The sequence below is a fragment of the Protopterus annectens genome, chromosome 6.part1, assembly GCF_019279795.1.
Source record: "Protopterus annectens isolate FY-2018-M chromosome 6.part1, PAN1.0, whole genome shotgun sequence".
Lineage (NCBI taxonomy): Eukaryota > Metazoa > Chordata > Ceratodontiformes > Protopteridae > Protopterus > Protopterus annectens.
Window position 1 is genome coordinate 94,362,081 of NC_056738.1, and position 17,442 is coordinate 94,379,522.

The 17,442-nt window shown below is 40.7% G+C and overlaps 1 protein-coding gene across 4 annotated transcripts in view; it reads left to right on the forward strand.

The window, feature by feature from the left end:
* Window positions 1-17,442, forward strand: part of DYNC1I2 (dynein cytoplasmic 1 intermediate chain 2) — a 1,851,236-nt gene that overhangs the window by 635,764 nt on the left and 1,198,030 nt on the right. The gene's annotated exons all lie outside the window — the stretch shown is intronic.

The following is a 17,442-nucleotide window of genomic DNA, read 5'->3' on the forward strand; positions in this document are numbered from 1 at the left end:
TTCAGCCACCTTTTCCATAAGGGCGCTGAATTACCTGGCACATGTCATTAGGCTTCAGCGGGATCTGATAAGAGTACGCTGGGTCTCCCCCAGAGTCCATGGTGGCCGAGGACAAACGAACCTTCTCGGCTCGCATGGCCACTCTAAAGTCGATATCTAACACTTCTATGCGGCTTCTCTCCCATGCCACAGAGGGGGTGGCTAGAGCCAGCGGAGCAGGGGTCACCTTGCGGCACCATGCCTGGCTCCAACTTTGCGGAACCCTTCAAGACGTCCTTCACGAACGCTCCCTTTGATGGTTCTACGCTGTTCAGCAAAACCGTCCGCTATACGCTGCTCCAGAGCGAAAAAGACGGGAAGACACACTGTCTGCCATTGGAATCCGCTTCTCGGCTCCTCAAAGGTCCTTCTCAAGGAACCAGAGGGGACAAAAGAAGATGTGGTTCCGGAAGTCTCAGCAGTCCCGTCCCGCTCCGGACCCTTCGTCCTTCAGAGGCAGGGGAGGACAAGGTGGACGCCAGCCCAGAGGCAGAGGAGGGCCGTCTGACCGACCCGCACCAGCAACCCTGAGGGGTTACCTGACTGTCCCTCTCTGGTGGCAGTCAGGGGGCGTTTTTTGGAGCATCTAGCAAATTGGGAGTCCATTACTACAGATCGCTGGGTGCTCCGAATAACATCCAGAGGTTACTCTATTCCCTTCATGAATCTTCCCCCGCTAGGGAAGCGCCTCCCTGATGTCCACACAATCAGAGGGAGGCTGTGGCTTCAGAAATAAAGAAATTGCTAGACAAAAAGGCCATCCAGCACTTCCCCCCAGAGCAGTCCGGGTCGGGCAATTACTCCAGGTTCCTTTTGGTGCCAGAAAAGACGGGGGACTTAAGGCCAATTCTCGACCTGTCAACTTTGAATCTATTCTCCCCTTTCAGAGGAGAATGACTGGATGTGCTCCATAGACCTCAAGGATGCATACTACCATATTCTCATGGACAGGCGATCTAGGAGGTTTCTCCGCTTTCAGCTGGGGGCCAGTCATTATCAGTTCAGGGTCCTCCCGTTCGGCCTCACCACAGCCCCCAAGGTGTTCACCAAGGTCATGGCAGTTGTGGCGGCCCACCTGAGACTTCAGGGAATTCTGGTCTTTCCATACCTGGGCGACTGGCTCCTCACCGCCCCCACCAGGCATCTACTGTGTTCTGCCAGGGATTATTTTTTACTCTTGGCCCATCACCTAGGCATTACCCTAAATTTCAGGAAGTCATCTCTTCATCCTGTTCAGGTTCTGGATTTCATAGGGGCCAGGATAGACACACTTCAGTCCAAGGCCTTTCTGACAGCGGACAGGCTACGTACCTTGTCAGTTCATGTAATAGCGCTTCTACAGTCCCCAGCCCCACCCGCGGAATTAGTCCTGAGAGCCCTAGGATCCATGGCGGCAGCCATCAGCCTTTCACCTCTTGCCCGTCTGCACATGAGAGTCCTAGACACACTTCAGTCCAAGGCCTTTCTGACAGCGGACAGGCTACGTACCTTGTCAGTTCATGTAATAGCGCTTCTACAGTCCCCAGCCCCACCCGCGGAATTAGTCCTGAGAGCCCTAGGATCTATGGCGGCAGCCATCAGCCTTTCACCTCTTGCCCGTCTGCACATGAGAGTCCTTCAATGGACCTTTCAGGTCCAATGGTCCCTCCTCCTACATCCATTGGATTCACCGATTCCCCTAAGCAGGGTTTGCAGGGACTCCCTTCTTTGGTGGCTTCATTCCCGAGAGCTTCAGGAAGGGAGACCGTTTGTGATGCCTCAAGCCCAAACCACGGTGACCATGGACACTTCTCGCCTCGGGTGGGGGGGGGCATTGCATGGGTAGAACCGTCCAAGGCACGTGGACCCCTGTAGAGACCGTTCTGCATATAAATGTTCTGGAGATGAGGGTGGTGCTTTTAGCGTTGTAAGCCCTTCAGGACCTTCTTCCTTCGGGGACTATTGCAATTCAGACAGACAACATGGCGGTGGTCTGGTACATCAACAAACAGGGAGGAACCAGGTCTTACCCTCTTTGTCGAGAGGCCATGAGTGTGGGAATGGGCGATTTCCACCAACCGTTTTCTGATAGCAATGCACATTCCGGGTCAGTCCAACAGTCTAGCGGACAAGTTGAGTCGGTCTATCCTCACACCTTACGAGTGGTCTTTGAACCCCTTAGTAGAGAAACAGATCTTCCTCAGATGGGGTCAGCCTTGCTGCGATCTCTTCGAGTCTCCTTCAAACGCAAAGTGCAGCAAATTTTTCGCTCTAATTCCCCCACCAAGGGAGAGCCCCAGTGATGCTCTAGTTCATGCTTGGCCACCCGGTCTTCTTTATGCTTATCCTCCTCTCCCGCTAATGACGAAATTTTTACAGAAAGCTCGTCTGTTGGGGAGCAAAATAATCCTCATAGCCCCATTCTGGCCTCGTCAGATCTCGTTCCCGTATCTACAGTCTCACATAATAGCTCCTCCTTGGGTCTTAGATCCAATTCCGGACCTGATTTCTCATCCATCGGGATTGCAAACCCCGAATCTGAGCGACCTCAAGCTTATGGCTTGGCTGATCCAGTTCCATTAGTGGCTAGGACTCCCGGTATCTCGTCTCCCGTAAAATCTATCCTGGTGGCGGCACATAAGCCCTCTACCAGGAAGATCTACAAGAGTAAATAGAAGCGTTTTTCCATCTGGGCCAGACATAGGGATTTGGACCCTTTTACGGCTCCCATTCCAGCAGTTCTTGAATTTCTGTCCCACATTTTTCATCAAGGGGCCAGTTCTTCTACTGTGAATGTTCAGATGGTGGCCATTTCTCATTTCCACACTGTGGACAACCTTGGACCCTTGGCTTCCTCTAAGATATGCAAGACCTTCTTGAAGGGCACCTTTCTGTTAAGACCTCCTGACAAGAATGTGGTTCCTCCATGGGACTTAACATTAGTTCTTCAGGTTCTAACTGACCCACCTTTTGAACCTGCAGCTTCTGTTGACTTAAAATTCTTATATTGGAAAACTGCCTTCTTGATTGCAATTACTTCAGCTAGAAGCGTATCTTAACTTCAAGCCCTTTGTACGAATCCACCGTATCTGGTCTTCCATAAGGACAGAGTATCTCTCAGGACTAATCCTTCATTCTTACCTAAAGTGGCCTCCGAGGCCAATATCAATCAAGCCATCAATTTGCCTGTTTTCTTCCCCAACTTTCAAAACAAAGGGGAATACAGACTGCACTTGTTAGATGTGCATATACAATTGCGATTTTATTTGCACAGGACAGCTGCTTCTTGCAAATCGGAGCAACTTTTCGTTTCCTTCGCTAAGCCATCCTTAGGCAAGCCAGTTACAAAAGTTACTTTAGCTAGATGGATATCCCACTGCATCTTACACGCGTATAAAGCTTCTGGTCGGCCAAAACCCTTGGGGGTTCATGCTCACTCTACCGGTTCTATGGCTACCTCTGCAGCATTTTGGTCAAGAGTTCCCTTAGATGACATCTGTTCAGCGGCTACTTGGGCCTCTTCTCATACGTTCATTTCACACTACAAGCTGGATCTGATAGCCAGAGGGAGGGCAGCATTTGGCTCCGCAGTGCTCCGGAATATTCTTTCCTTGAGGACCTCCCAGGTTTTTGGTAGCTGGGGACTCTGTCCCACAGGTTGCTGATCAAATGAAGTTAACTACTTCAGATAAAGAAGTTATGTACTCACCATAACATTCCATCTGAGTAGGTAACTTCATTTGTCAGCAACCAACCCCCCTCCTCCTTCCCCTAACCTGTTCGTGGTCATAGTCATGACGGAATGTCTTCCTTCTGTTAGGCATCAGGTTAGCATTTTTAGTTTTGAGTACGGTTTGGCTGTTTGTTGCTTGATAATTTGGCAAACTCGATCTGAGGACTGGAGGGAGGTAGCAGGGTATTATGGGTAAGGGGGAGGAGCTGAGAGCTCGGATCTTTAGCTTTGAAAGCTGTCTCAAATGAAGTTACCTACTCAGATGGTACGTTATGGTGAGTACATAACTTCTTTTTCTGGCACACAGCCAGATAACAGGCAAAAAACAAACTAAATCCAAAAACAAAGGCAGGAACCACGAGACAGCACCAAAAAATAGAAATACAAATTTAATCCGATTAAGCGCTTTTCGTTTGTCACAATATACAAACTTCTTCAGATAGAAAAGACCTCACTTAGGAATGCTTTAAATACACAATCAATTAACATCTCAATTATTCAATAAGATCATTTAAAAGAATAGTTACTTTTTAAGCACACCAAAGGCATTTTAAACAATCAATGCATTTAAAACCTAAAGCAAGCACCGCTACACTAACTAAATAAAGATATATATTTTAATATGACTAAAGGAGTATATATAGGAAATCCTAACTTTGACAATAAAATTGAATATTTAAAACTATTCAAAAAGTAGTGAATTCTATAATTTTACACAAGTACCGTCCTATGAAGTGATATAAAACAAACCCTAAATGTCTTCCAATATCTAAGATGTTTTATCTAGTGAGACTCTTAAGCTTAAGGACGCTACTGTTTTAAATGCATTGATTGTTTAAAATGCCTTTGGTGTGCATAAAAAGTAACTATTCTTTTAAATGATCTTATTGAATAATTGAGATGTTAATTGATTGTGTATTTAAAGCATTCCTAAGTGAGGTCTTTTCTATCTGAAGAAGTTTGTATATTGTGACAAACGAAAAGCGCTTAAGCGGATTAAATTTGTATTTCTATTTTTTGGTGCTGTCTCGTGGTTCCTGCCTTTGTTTTTGGATACACAGCCAGATAAACTATATTCTGTGTTTTACAGTCCGCATAGCCATTTAGAATATATTCGTTGCCCATTATAATTAAGAATATCTGAGCATTTAAGTGACATTAGGTGTACTAGAAGCACTAATGCCCTATAAAAACATAGCCTTAAACATCCCACTGCCAAATTTTCTTTTACCATTATTGATAAGATTCAAAAGCAATATATGCAGCAGGAGGGTTTGCATTCTCTTTTAAATTATAAGGAACGCATGTGGATAATTAAATTAGGGGCTTTGCTTCCCCGTGGTGAAAATGAGCAGTTTTAATCAACCAATGAAATTGTTGTGACAATATGTATTTTTCATTTAAATGTTTGCTTCTTGAAAGCACATTTAGTTAGCACTCATGAAGGCTATAAGCTGAAACTGGTGTGCTTTTTCACCTATTTGGTGTTTGGAAATAATTTTTTAAATGATCCTATTTGGATGAAATCCTTAGTGTTTGATTAAACTTTGACTTGAACAAGTTGCTATATTGCGTGTTGGCTTTTGCAGTTGAACTTTTGTTTTTTTGAGCCTGGCACCTTACCGTACTTGCGTGGAGTTGGTAGGCTTCTACTGGATTCATTTTGTTTTTCCCCATGCTGTTGGTGCAATAGGTCTTGTTCTGTGAGGCTTTTCATAGACCATTTCATCTAACTAAGCATATCGGCTTAGTTTTAAGCTCAGGATTCCTTCCTATAGAGTTTTTTTTTTGTCTACAACAATTTTGGGACTTTCTGGTTTTGGGGGGTATTGTTTACATTGGTGTAATTTCTTGTCTGCTGTGATGAAGCGAATACTTTCGCCTGCAAACGGATTTTTTGTGGACAATGCATATGGTTTTCATCAAAATAATTTGTGAACTGGTATGTGACTTTTTTTTTTTGTGTGTTTGAGGATCCTAGAACAACATCCATCGGGCTTATCTACTTAACTGGGACTTCTGCTTGTTCCGGTTTGTAATATTTGGATTGTTTACCGGCTAAATTCTTCCACTGTGATGCAACTTTGTGTACTGCGATGAAGTGAATGCTGTCGCCTGTTGAGGGATACGAATGAGTTTATTGGACTTTTTTCATCTGGAAGGTTTATGAACTGGTATCAGAACTAATTGACCTATTGTGTGGACTCATAACGAATTACAAACAATGAATATGAGCAGTGAGATGTGTGTATGAAGTTTGGGAACTTGGGCTATTTTTGCTCATAATTTTGAGATTGAACATTGGACATTTGGTAAAGTCCATATTGTTCATGTATGTCTTGGGATATTCAGATACAGTTGGTGGCTATTGTTGCTTTCTAATTATTTACCTGTTTCACAATTGTCTTTGGTTTCTTAAGCGAACAGTCACCATATTGTAATGGGCTTTTAGTGTACGCAGGTATCCAAAGCTGTTTGGACTAACATTTGTTTATGTAGTTCCGATTTTCATAATGTGGAGTTGAATTTGAAATCAGAGGTATTCTGAAACATTAGGGTTGACTTCTTACATATATTATGCAGATTGTCTCGCTTTTATTAAGAATGTATAACAATGAATAAGGGGGACATGTAAAGGGTTGCATTTTGTATTTTTTCTTATGTCTTTTGCCTGCCTATTGGATTTTTTTGACTACATTTATAGTTTTTTGGAATGCTCTTTTCTATAGTATACGTTTGCTGATGACTGGAATTTACCAAACATTGATTTGGTTTTGAATATTGAGAACTAAGCAGTCGTCAGTGTTTAAGAATATCCAAGGTCAGCAGTTATTTCTAGTATGTGAAACTAAGGGTATAATAGTTATTTTGCCATTTTTTATTTTAGAATCAGTGACAGGATCTATTGATATATATTGGTATTTTCTTATACTCTGTGGTGCAATATGCATTATTTTTATGAGCTCTTTTGGGAGGGGATTGATAAGCAATGGGGCCCCAAACATTTCTTTGGATGCATATATGGACCACATATTGGAATGTAGTACCCCAAATATAATCTTGGCTGTGGATAATTATTTCATGATTAGTTATGAATAGACTTTTGTTGTTGTTTTTGGCCTTAGTCTTTTTTTTAGATTAATTTACGTATACTTTTAGTATTGTAAGTTAATTATACTAGGTTTGTTACTTCCTAGTTTTCTCTGGGCTATTGCATCAACAGTGGGGAAAACGGAAGGATGGAATTAACAAGTTTTGATTCTTATTTGGGGTCTGAGGTTTTTTTAATGGCTCTTACTCACATTATACAAGGCCTTTTGGCAGACAAGGACAATCTACATATTTTTGATACCTGTACTCGGGCTACTAATATGGAAGAAACAGAGGCTTCTGAGCTTAGCTCTTGTAAGGATATTTTCTTATTTTGCTTAATGATATGAAAGAATATATACAGGAGAAGTTTCCTTACTTTGTAGTGGATTGAAGCAAATAGAGAAAAATCTTAAATCCAGGATGATCAGGAAATTCCAATGTGATATTAGGGATTAGATTATTCTGCAGGCAAGCCATTTGAGGCAAGGAAAACAGTACAGTTTAGTGATAAAAAGATTCCAACAATGGCCAATTTTAAGAGAAAGAGAAAATGTTCTTTCTTAAAACAATCTAAACTTCTGACACGTCAGCTGATGACTTTTCATCAACTGCTGATAATGAGGGCACCCCACCATCTAATTCCCCACCCAATAAGAAAAAGGAGTTCTCAGTTCCCTTTAGGAGAACTAGGAGGGGAAGGAGAAAACATAGAAGGAACAAGTTTGGAAACCATGTTGGCAATATTGATATGCAAATAAATGACCATCTTAATGTTCATAACATTTCTTCTGTAGATCTAACACAAGCAGAATGTGATTTACTTAATAAGGTATGGGATTTGTTCCCAATTTTTCTTTGTCTGAATATTCTTTTGCCCAGGATGTTGTTAGTTTTTGCAGGAATTTAAATTTAAAATTATATTTTGATCAGGTTGATAATGCTAATCAAGATTTACAGAATTTTTGATTTAGGACTTACTCATTTGTGCCACCCATGGATAAGCATGTAGGAATGTTCCAAAATTTAGTATTGAAAGATCTACATTTTTTAAAACTACATGCACGTGATGGCCGTTACAATTTAACTAAGGATGAATGGCCGGGACAATTTAACTAAGGATGAATGACACGCTTTGAATAGACTAAGTAGTAATCAGAATATTGTTATTAACCAGGCAGACGGGGGTGGGGTTGGGCAGTGGTACTCTGGAACTGGGACATGCATTTTAATGAGGCTCTTAATCAATTGTTAGACCATCAGTCCTATCTGTTGATGGTTCTGGATCTTTAAACAAGAGATTGACAAGTTTCTAACTCTGGCTTTTGAAGAGGGTATTATATCCAAAGAAGTCAGATATCATTTAACAGTAGTAAACCTCACTCAACAAAGTTTTTACATGTTATCAAAGATTCATAAGAATCAGACCTATAGTGTCAGGGAGGGGTTCCTTAACAGAACCCTTTCTGCCTTTTTGACTAAACATTTAAAACCTCTTCTGGTACATGTAAGGGTTTGTATACAAGGTACTACCCAGTTCCTAAACAGAATTGCAGAAATGCAGATTGAAAAAGGCTGGTTGTTTTGCATACTTGATGTTAGTGCATTGTATACTACTAATCCACATTGGGTGGGGCTATCAGCTTTGGATTTTTGGCTCACACATACCTCTTTGTATGATCCTGGGTTTAATTCTTTCCTATTATGCCTCATCGAGCATGTTTTGACTAAAAATATTTTCTACTTTGATAATTCATGCTACTTGCAACTAAAAGGGACTGCTATGGGAGCACCTTTTGCTCACATTTATGCGGAGCTGTTTATAGGCTTCACTGAGCATCATTTGATATATGATGCTAGTCATAACATTTATATTGTGGCTATAGACATTTGGTGCCATTATCTGGATGACTGTTGGCTTGTTTGGCGGTCCGATGAGATCTAGCTACATGAATTTGTAGAATATTTAAATGAAAATAAGTGGGGCATTAAATTTACAGTAAATTTTCATCCAAAGACCATCACTTTTTTGGATGTTGAAGTGAATATGCTAGATGGGATCACCTTCAGATGCCCGAAATCGCATTTCACCGACACGGAATCCGACGGGTCGAAAACACCGACAACGCAGATGACCGACAAGGTGAGAACCCGACGGACTCGGTAAGTGTGCGATAGAGTGAGAGATTTAGTGTTCGGGAGCGGACAGGTAAGTGTGCGATAGTGAGGGACTGTGGGTTTAGGGGTGGGTTAAGTGAGTTAGGGTTAGGGTGCAGGTAGGGTGTGTGCGATAGTGAGGGACTGTGGGTTTAGGGGTGGGTTAAGTGAGTTAGGGTTAGGGTGCAGGTAGGGTGTGTGTGCGATAGTGAGGGACTGTGGGTTTAGGGGTGGGTTAAGTGAGTTAGGGTTAGGGGGTGCAGGTAGGGTGAGTGTGCGGTAGTGTCGGATCTTGGGGTTAGGGGTGGGTAAGTGAGTTAGGGTTAGGGTGCAGGTAGGGTGAGTGTGCGGTAGTGTCGGACCTTGGGGTTAGGGGTGGGTAAGTGAGTTAGGGTTAGGGTGCAGGTAGGGTAAGTGTGCGGTAGTGTCGGACCTTAGGGTTAGGGTTTGGGTTAGGGATAGTGGATATGTTATGTAGTGTACTGTGTTGTTAACGTGTAGTGTGTTGGTGTAATGGTATTCGGTGTTTTGCGTTGTCGGTATTTTTTGTTGTCGGTCTTTTGGTGTTGGTGATTTGTGTGTCGGCGGTTTGGCGTTTCGGGCATCTGAAGGTGATCCGCTAGATGATGGGACTTTGAGTAGCACTGTATATAGGCAACATCCCCAGATGAATACCCTTCATCATGCTACCAGTTGCCATCCCCAACATGTCATAAATAACATTCCTAAATCTCAGTTTTTAAGACTTAAGAGAATTTGTTAAATTGCAGCTGACTATGACATACAGGCCAAAGATATGGCACAAAGGTTTCGTAATAGGGTTATCCTAATAGGAGCATTCAAAAAGCTATAACTTCTGGACAACAAGTTGATAGACAACAAACTCTTAAATATTGTGATAAAAATCAGACACAAGGTGTACCTATTAGGTTCATCATGGATTTTGGAAACAAATGTCAATAAATAAATAAATACATACTGTTTTTTTACAGAAGATTATTTATCAACATTGGGATATATTACAAATGGATGATAAGTTAAAGGATCTATTACCAGGAAGATGTAAATTCTCCTGTAGAAGAGGCAAGAGCATGAGTGGCTGGTTCAAGTCATTATAAGAAAGGGACTAAGATGGCACAAAATGTTACAGAGAGGAGATTGGTTGGCAACAAATTAATGGGCTGCTATCCTTGTAGGCATTGTAGCTTTTGTAACTTTGTCCCAAAACAAGATTCCTTCACCTCTCCTAATTCTCCTAAAATATTTGATATTTTGTTTTTTGGTAACTGTAGCAGTGATTGGGTGGTATACATGGTTAAATGTACCTGTTCAGCTTTTTATGTAGGGCAGACATCACGTCCATTTAAATTAAGATTATCTGACCATTTAAGTGGGATTAGGTGTACCAGAAGCACCAATGCCGTATTTAAACATAGCCTTAAACATCCCACTGCCAAATTTTATTTTACCATTATTGATAGAATTCAAAAGCAATATATGCAGCAGGAGGGTTTGCATTCCCTTTTAAATTATAAGGAACACGTGGATAATTAAGTTAGGGGCTTTGTTTCCCCCCCTGGTGTTAATGAGCAATTTTAATCAACCAATGAAGTTGTTGTGACAATATATATTTTTCATTTACATATTTGCTTCTTGGGAGCACATTTACTTAGCACTGATGAAGGCTATAAGCTGAAACCGGTATGCTTTTTCACCTGTTTGGTGTTCGGAAATAATTTTTTAAATGCTTCCTATTTGGATGAAATCCTTGGAGTTTAAACTTTGACTTGAACAAATTGCTATGTTGTGTGCTGGCTTCTGCAGTTGAACTTTTGTTTTTTTGAGCCTGGCACCTTAATGTACTTGCGTGGGGGGGTTGGTATGCTTCTAATATATAAATTTGTTCCCATTCATGATATGACAGCAGGCCTTACATTGCCTGCAACCAAAAGTGCCTTTACGTTGGGATGTAGTCTTACATTTACTATCCAAACCTTGTTCTTGACATAGTATATCTTTTAATTTTTTATTTCTTCTAAAGCCAAATGATGGTGCATGTCCAACAATACTATTGTCCTTTCTAGCACTATTGACATTCCTTTTCCTTCCTATATCTTCTGTATGTCCTGACTTTGCAGAAAACCACGGTTTGGCAGTATTTATTCTATTGTGGCTACTTTCAGCAATTATTTTGTCAAGTTCATTCTTTTTATAACCTCTGTTCCTCAGATTGAGTTCCAAATTAACAAGTTCCTTGTTAAATTGTCTATCCTCAGTACATAGGCTTGAAATCCTGTGTACCTGTCTTCTTATTATATTATTAAATGTATGCCTGGGATGCATACTGTCGTATGCCAAAAGGTTATTTTCGAACATTCTTTTTTATATATAGTTGTCTATATGGCCCCATCTAGACCCTTACTAGTATGGACATCTAAAAAATCTATTTCAGTCTCCGAACATTTCATTGTAAATCTCATCAAGTCTGTTGTCGTTTCTAGGTATCTCACAAAAGATACCACATCATTATATGTGCCTTTCCACAGCAAAAACACATCATCTACAAACCTGACATAATAGCACAAATGTGCTTTCCATTCATAGGGAATATTAAATATTACTAAATCTTCCCAGTAACCAATACAAGGTTTTCATATGAATTAGCACATGGTGTGCCCATCGCGATGCTTTGTCTTTGCTGATGGTGATTTCCCTGACATAGGAAAATACAAAACAAGTAGCAGGCAACCTTGAGTCTGGAAAGCAGGCTTTAACTGGCAGAAAGCACAGAACCAAATATCCTTTTAACGCACACTTTTAATCTTCAAATAAAAAAGCGTTTTCGCCGTGACCCCTGTCACAGCTTCATCAGAAAAAAGACAGTTCTAACAGTTAAAAAGCATCCATTTAAATACAAACAGAAAATTTTTTACATATATATTCCTTTTTACATTTATTACATATAAGTTATTTAACTACCTTTGATTGGTGGTTTTGTAGTTTATATTTTACGTATTTTTATGATATTGAGATTAATTAAGTGTTCAGGAAATGGAATTTTGTCATTTCCTTTCTGTTTGTATTTAAATGGATGCTTTTTAACTGTTAGAACTGTCTTTTTTCTGATGAAGCTGTGACAGGGGTCACGGCGAAAACGCTTTTTTATTTGAACATTAAAAGTGTGCGTTAAAAGGATATTTGGTTCTGTGCTTTCTGCCAGTTAAAGCCTGCTTTCCAGACTCAAGGTTGCCTGCTACTTGTTTTGTATTAGTTTTATCTGTTTTTTCCAGTTGACATAGGAAAATGTTATTTTCCAACACAGTTTTAAGCAATGCACATATACGTTGACTTGCATTTATGTCTAACCTTGCTGTACCCATCAAAACATTTTCAATAGCTGTTATACCATATTTATTGCTTATGACTGTAAAGAGATTCACATCCAATGTAACAAACGTATATTCTCGACATTCACTCATTTGTAAATGTTCATATAATGTCAAAAGCTGAGCAGTGTTTTTCAGTATCCTAGGAAACAATTGTAAAATAGGTTTTAGTGTACATTCTATACATATTGGTATATTCTCAGTAACCCAACCCCCTCCCTGATACAACTGGTCTCAGGGGTGGGTTTAGTGCATCTTTATGCACTTTTGGAAGTGCTTTAAACACTGCTACAACTGGATGTTCAGTGCATCGAAACTGAAAGACTTCTTCACTTAATAAACCAACATATTTCATGTTAACCAATTTATTTCTCACTTTTTCAATCGGTGTATTCACCAATAATGGAGACAGTTGAAGAAATGTATGTGTGTATCATTAAACACATAATTTTATCATGATAAAATTGCCGGTTCATTATTACTACTGCACCTCCCTTATCGGCAGGTTTGATTACTATATGTTTGTCTTGACTCAACGAATCTAGTGCTTTTCTCTGTGCAAAAGTAAGGTTATGATACTTTTGTTTGTTTATTATCCAAATATACTTTCACTTTTTCCCCACATAACTTTAAAAACATACCCACCGTGGGATGCATGAGTAGTACACTTGCTAAGTTGCTTTAAAACCATGGGTCTAATTGCATTATTAGTACCAAATATTGCTTAGAGTAGACATAATAGAATAAATACTGCCAAACTGTGGTTTTCTGCAAAGTCAGGACTTACAGAAGACATAGGAAGGAATGTCAAATAGTGCTTGAAAGGACAATGGTGGAGTACATATGTTATTTACATATAGTAATGACATAGGGGATATTTGTGAAATTGTCAAGCGGAATTGGAAAGTATTATTGACAGATGAAAAGATGAGCAGTATTGTTGGACATAACACCATCATTTGGCTTTAGAAGAAATAAAAATTCAAACGATATACTATGTCAAGAATAAGGTTTGGATAGAAAATGTAAGGTTATCTCCCAACGTAAAGGCACTTTTGCTTGTTAGCAATGTAAGGCTTGCTGTCATATCATGAATGGGAACAAATTTATACATCCTATAGCGGGCAAGGAATATTTTCTAAATGGCTGTGATGATTGTAAAACACAGAATGTAGTTTATCTGGCTGTGTGCCAGAAATGTAGTTCATTCTGTATGGGAAAAATGAACTGTAGACTAAAAGATAGGGTATTGAAGCATATGTCAGATGTACGACTGAAAAGTATACATGATGCCCTATATCAGCACATAAAAATGAATACAGATCATGTATTTTTATTCATGGTTCTACAGATTGTGTGCAGTAATATTAGGGGTGGAGATTTAGTTAACCACACTGAATATAATGAGATGAAATGGATTATTTATTTATTTATTTGCAGTTGGTTTATTTGCAGTTGGTTTACCAGGATAGTCCATTGGGCCAAAAGAACCCGTTTTCAATGGAGTCCTGGGGAGAAAAGCTCCAATACAGACGTAAACAGGTACATACAAAAAACTACAATAATACTTGTACAGAGTAAAAGATAAATCATTTAACACATTTAGGCTCAAAAATTCAAGAAGCATTCAAAACAATACAATCTGATGTGGATTAAATGTCAGGAGAATAAGTTAAAAGAGTAATGTTTTATGCATTCAAAGAAGTTGTTCAGAAGAAAACATAGACTTACATTGCAGGGTAGGTATTCTGAGGGAACATAAGCTTAGATAGGAAGAGTTGTGTATCGTATATGTGAAGGAGAATGGGATAACATAGAATTATGAGGGGAGGGAGCAAGAACAATCCCATTGGGATCTTAGATATGTATGAAGAGATTTTTTGAACATGTACTGGTTAGTGGTGGTACGAATGGATGGTGGAAGTGAGTTCCAGAGACGGGCAAGATTAAAAGATAATAGGTATTTACCTGGGGGATAAGATGGTTTATGTACTTCTAGTAGGTTTTGATTGTTAGACCTTAAGACTCTGTTTGGTAGGTGCATTTTGAAGGTGGAAGACAGGGAGGGACAAAGAGAGGGGCTAAGGATGAGCTTGTGAGCGAAAGTCAGCTGTATATATATATATGAGATGATTAGGTAATTCGAGCCAGTTTAGTTTTTGGAGAGAGGAACAGTGGTGAGTAGCGGACCTATGGCTGTTGGCGAATTTGGCAATTTTGTTATAGCAGGAGGAGAGCTGGTTTTTTAGAGAAGTCTGAAGATTAGTCAATAATGGAGCCCCATAGAGAAGGGAGGGGATGAGAAAAGAGGAAGCGAGTGTGATTTTGGAGGAGCTTGTAAGGTATTGGTTCTGACGGTAGAGCATACCTAGTTTTTGATGGTTTTTTTTAATATTTAGTTGTAGATGGGAGTTGTAACTAAGCCGATTGTCAATCTGTACACCTAGTAGCTTAGTTTCAGACACTAGTTCAAGGGGTGAGTTATTTAGGCTGGTAATTGAGAAAGAGTTCATGTTGAAGGAAGTGGATTTGGAGGGGGTGAATACTATAAGTTTTGTTTTGGAGGCATTGAGTGCTAAGTGATTTGTTTTCATCCAATGTTCAGTAATTGAAAAAGCTTCCTGAGTAAGTTTTTGGAGCAGAGAGGGGGAGGTGGCAGAGCAGATGATGGTTGAATCATCTGCATATTGGATGATGTTTGCAAATGGGATAGATTTGTGATAATCATTGATAAATATATTAAAGAGGAGGGGACCAAGAATAGATCCTTGAGGAACTCCAGTGAGGGTACTAAGGAATGGGGAAGTGGCCTTTTTCCATATTACAGCTTGGTATCTATTTGATAGATAGCTGGAGAACCAGTTTATGGTAGAGGGAGAGAGGTTAAGTTTCAGTTTAGTTAAGAGCAAGTTGTGTGAAATGGTGTCGAAGGCTTTGGAGAGGTCAAGTAGTAAGGTGGAGACAATGTGGCCGGAATCACGTGCTGTGTTAACAGTCTCAAGAAAGGACAACAGGGCTGTCATAATGCTATGATTTGGCCTGAATCCGTGTTGTGTAGGGGTTAGCAGGTTGTTATCTAAGAGATGTGGCAGAAGTTGAAGGTGTATACACTTTTCTAGAAGTTTAGAAATGGGGGACAGAATAGCAATAGGACGAAAGTTACTGATGTTGCAATTGTTGCCTCCTTTATGTAGGGGGATGATGAATGCTTGCTTCCACAATTGGGGTACAATGCATTCGTGGATGGAACGATTGATTAAAATGCTAATAGGATAAGCAATTCGACTGGGGGCTGAAAAAGTTCCTGGTTTGAATGGAATTGTACCTTTAAAACCAGCACTGAAGAGAAGGAGGGTGCAATACTAGCAGATGATTGGTTGATAGCATTTTAAATTCAAGTTTGTGTATTGTATGTTAATTGATGAATGGCTTGGACCCAAAAGCGCTTATGTGTGATTTCTGGCTTTTATTATTTAAATAGGTTCATAGGTTCATACTAGGCTATCTGCCCAAGGGCATTTATAAGCCTAGCCCATAGTTATGTGGCTTTCGCCACCCCTTTAGTTTGAATAAAAACTATGCCTATCATTTTGCTGTGCCTCTGTCAAGCAGTGACACTGAAGTAATCCCTGGGGTATATCTGCGATCTCCCATCCATTGGTCAAGATTCCTCTTGAACAAGGCCAGCGAGGTGCTCTGCCTCACATGTACCGGGATTTTGTTCCACAGCACAGGGAGTCTCTGGGTGATGAATCTGTCCCTCCAGCACGTTCTATTTATAACCGTGTCAAGGTTTAAGTCTCCGCCCTTGTGGTTCTGAGGGATCTAGATTTTTGAGGTGAAGCATATTCATCAAATCTGGGTTTGACATGGCCTTATATGTCAGGCACAGGTCACCTCTGAGCAAGCGGTATGAGACTGAATAGAGCTGGAGTTCTTTCAGTCGGGCAGCATAAGACATATTTTTGAGACCCTTTATCCTTTTGGTGAGGAACTTTTGGGGCCTTTCAAGCTGCAGCAGGTGTCTGGTCAGATACATTCGAACGGGCATTGTACTCAATCATAGGTCTAATGAGTGATGAGTACAGGGGACGATGACCTCCCTTGATCTAGATGTGAATCCCTTCATGATCAGGTGGGCGATATAGAAGGTTTTCCTAACTACTTTAGCAACATGAGTGTCAAGCGAAGGCTACTGTCAACCTGGGTCCCCAGATCCCTGATGACTTTTCTGTGCTCAGTGGATTGCCACCTATATGGTAGCTAGGGGTAACCTTGTTTTTCCCGAAGGGTATGACTATGCATTTTTTGGCGTTTAACTTCAGGCCATGGCTCTGGCACCAGTTATCCGTTTCTGTGAGGCCCTTCTGGAGGATATCTGTGTCAGATGTGTTTTCGACTATGGCCCAGTTTGCAGTCATCTGCAAACTTTGTCAGCCATAACCCTCCTGTGTTTGCTTGTACTTCAGAAAAGTAGATGCCGAACAAGAGTGGACCCAGGACTGAGCCCTGTGGGACACCACTTGTGACAGGCTTTGAGTCTGACATGGCTCCAGCAACTCTGACCCTGTGGGTTCTGTCACTTAGCCAGTTTGCTACCCATCTTGTGATGTATGGGTTTACATTCAAGCTGATGGGTTTTTCGATGATACCTGAGTGGGGTATTGTGTCGAAGGCCTTTGCCAGGTCGAGGTAGGCTGTATGGACTGCCTTTCCCTCATCAATGGCCTTGGTGACTGTCTCAAAAAAGTCAACCAAGTTTAAGAGGCAGGATCTGCCTTTGACAAAGCCAAACTGGGTTGGATCCAAAGTCTGCAAGTTCCCTATGTCTTTATTTATGAGTTCCATTATGATCCTCTCCATGGCTTTGCAGATAAGGCTTGTCAAGCTAATGGGGCGGTAATTTCCAGGGTCTGTGGAGGCACCTTCCTTATGAAGTGGGACCACAGTCGCCGTGCACCACTCCTTGGGTACGTATCCTGAGGTGAGTCTAAGATTAAACAGCTGTCCTAACTGTGGGTTTAATTCCTCGTTGAGTTCATGAAGCACACAGCCGGG